This window comes from Dipodomys merriami, unplaced genomic scaffold (assembly GCF_024711535.1).
Source record: "Dipodomys merriami isolate MVZ:Mamm:240054 unplaced genomic scaffold, mDipMer1.0.p SCAF_929, whole genome shotgun sequence".
NCBI classification, from domain to species: domain Eukaryota; kingdom Metazoa; phylum Chordata; class Mammalia; order Rodentia; family Heteromyidae; genus Dipodomys; species Dipodomys merriami.
Window position 1 is genome coordinate 183,399 of NW_027206545.1, and position 2,954 is coordinate 186,352.

Consider the following 2,954-nt stretch of genomic DNA (forward strand, 5'->3'; position numbering starts at 1 on the left):
ATTAGACAAAGCAGCAAAAGACATACAATGGAACAAACACAGCCTCTTCAAACACTGGTGCTGAGAAAACTGGCAGCCACATGCAGAAGACTAAAAGTGGACCCCAGCCTATCACCATACACCAACATCAACTCAAAATGGATTAAAGACCTTAACATTAAACCTGAAGCTCTGAAACTACTGCAGGACAGAGTAGGAGAGATATTTGAAGTTATAGGCACAGGAAGGAACTTCCTGGACAGAGTCTCAGAGTCACAACAAATTGGAGAAAGTCTCAACAAATGGGACTACCTTAAAATAAAAAGCTTCTGCAAAACTAAAACTATGGCAACCAAGCTAGAACGACAACCAATTAATTGGGGAAAAAATATTTACCAGCAATATATCAGAGAAGGGGTTAATGTCCAGTATATACAGGGAACTCAAGAAAATAGTCCCTTCCAAAACTAACAAACAAATTAGTAAATGGGCAAGGGAACTAAAGAGAGACTTCTCAGAAGAAAAAATAAAAATGGCAAAGAAACACATGAGGAAATGTTCACCATCCCTGGTTGTGAAGGAAATGTAATTAAAGACAACTATGAGATACCACCTTACCCCAATCATAATGTCCTAAATCCTCAAGTCAGCCAACGACAAATGCTGGAGGGGATGTGGAGAAAGAGGAACCCTATTACACTGCTGGTGGGAATGTACACTTATACAACCACTTTGAAAAGCATTCTGGAGGGTCCTCAGAAAGCTAAATTTTGACCTCCCTTATGACCCAGTCATACCACTTCTAGGCATCTATCCTGAACAACAGGAACCAGTATACAAGGACACATGCACTTCCATGTTTATTGCCACACTCTTCACAAAAGCTAGGTTATGGAAACAACCCAGATGTCCCACCACAGATGAATGGATCCAAAAAGTGTGGTATCTGTACACAATGGAATATTATGTCGCCATTGAAAATGACAAAATAATGACATTTGCAGGGAAATGCATGGAGCTAGAAGAAATCATGTTGAGCGAGGTAAGCCAAGAGCAAGAGACAAACTGTACATGCTCTCCCTGATAAGTGGATGTTAAATCCAAAATGTTAGGTGATATGACAAAATTAACAGGACTTAAGAAACAAAGAACTTCCACTCATCTGTTCTAACCACTACTAAATAACCTCATGCTGCTGATCACATGGATGGTATCAATGTGTACACCAGAGGGGAACCAGGAAGAAGAACCAGAACTAGAGGAAATCAGGAAAAAACATATAACAGCGGGACCCATCAGCTGCACTGGACAGTGACCAAAATGAACTAAGCAACTCAATAGCAGCGATGGGAGGGAGGGAACAAGTGGAAAGAGGGAACAGCTGATGTTTGCAAAACAAAAGAAATGTAGTTACCAATCAAGTTACACTGTATCACAAAGCTCATTGAACTCATAAATGTTATAGATCATGATAGACAATTTGCTCCATGAAAGTTAGAATGTGTTTGTGACTTTAACTGAGCATCACTATCACACAATACTGTGAAATTTGGGAAATTATGTAACCACTTAATCACAATAAAAAAGCAAAACCCTCCAGAAATCATTATAGATGTATACAAATAAATCTTGAATACATTTTGACATCAAAGTCAGGCAATTCACTTTGAAGACTTCATGGAATCCATGAATTGTTACAGTAAGATACTGTTGTTATTTGGATTGTGAAAATAGTTTGTATGGAAACAAAGAATGCAATGGTATTTTTGAAAATTATGAAACTTAACTGAACCATTATGACTTAGGTTAACAATGTGTACAGCCTTCCAAAACTTCAAAGAGGAAGTGATACATACTTTTCCTTTTGGCAATATCAAATGCAGTTTCTTCCAAGTTGTTCTTAAGACCTGATTTGACATAATCGTTCAACAGAAGGAGATTCAATATGTCTTTGCTATCTCTATTCCCAGCAACAAGATGAAAAGGGGTCAAGAGGTCTTTACTTTGGGAATTGGTATCTGCATCATGATGAAGTAAGAAAAAAGCCACTCTAGTATTATTCCACTTATAAGCACTGTGCAGGGTTGTCCAGCCATCTACAGTTATTGCATGAATATCTGCCGCTTGAGCCACCAACTCATGGACAGTGTCTAAGTGTCCAATGTAGGCTTCCTGATGAAGATGGGTATACTCATCGTCATCCCTAGTATTCACATGAGTGGCCTTTTTGGAAAGTAGTCTCCTCACTGCAGTAGGCCGATTATTTTCAGCAGCCCAAAGAAGAAATTTGCATGGATACTTCTCCATTTTTTTCTTGCAATTGATACCATTCCTCATTTTTTTCATCGTGTTACTCGTCTTCATCAGAATTGCCTAACCAGAGCCTTTGAGTGAAAGTGGGAATGAGGTGTCCATGTATTTCCCTAATAGTTCATATTAGTTGAAATGTTCAGAAAAATCTGGTGAATTTTATGCATCTGTTTTTTCAACATGATTTATTTTCCATTTTTCCATTTTTACTATTCGAAATTATTGTAACTGGAGAGTAGGGAATTGATGGAGAGCAGAGGAAAGATGTTCCTCTGTATTCAAAGATACAGACTGAAAATAAGGAACAGTGGTGTCTTCATGTATAGCTGATTCTAGGAATGAGAAAATATGAAATAATGCCTTCTATATGGAAATGGCAGAGCAGAAAGTGAAATGATGCAACCAAAAATATAAAAGCAAAATAAATTAGGATAATTATGGAGCAATCATAGTATCTATGAGAAACATGAAAGAGAGAGAGGAAGAGAAAGACAGATGTGCAATGACCTAGATAGACACAAATGCATGCCTCCGATCAATTTATAGAGCAAGCAGAATTTTAAGTTTTAAAAAAGATGGAAATAGACTTTGTGTATTTACTTGAAATTGTAAATAAATTTTTAGCAGCCTCCATAAAAAGACATAGCTTTAATCAAATTGTAGAC

At 37.3% G+C, this 2,954-nt stretch overlaps 1 pseudogene; it reads right to left on the reverse strand.

Annotated features, from left to right (window-relative positions):
- Window positions 1-1,785: 1,785 nt before the first annotated feature.
- Window positions 1,786-2,325, reverse strand: LOC138821675 (ankyrin repeat domain-containing protein 49 pseudogene; annotated as a pseudogene).
- Window positions 2,326-2,954: the final 629 nt, after the last annotated feature.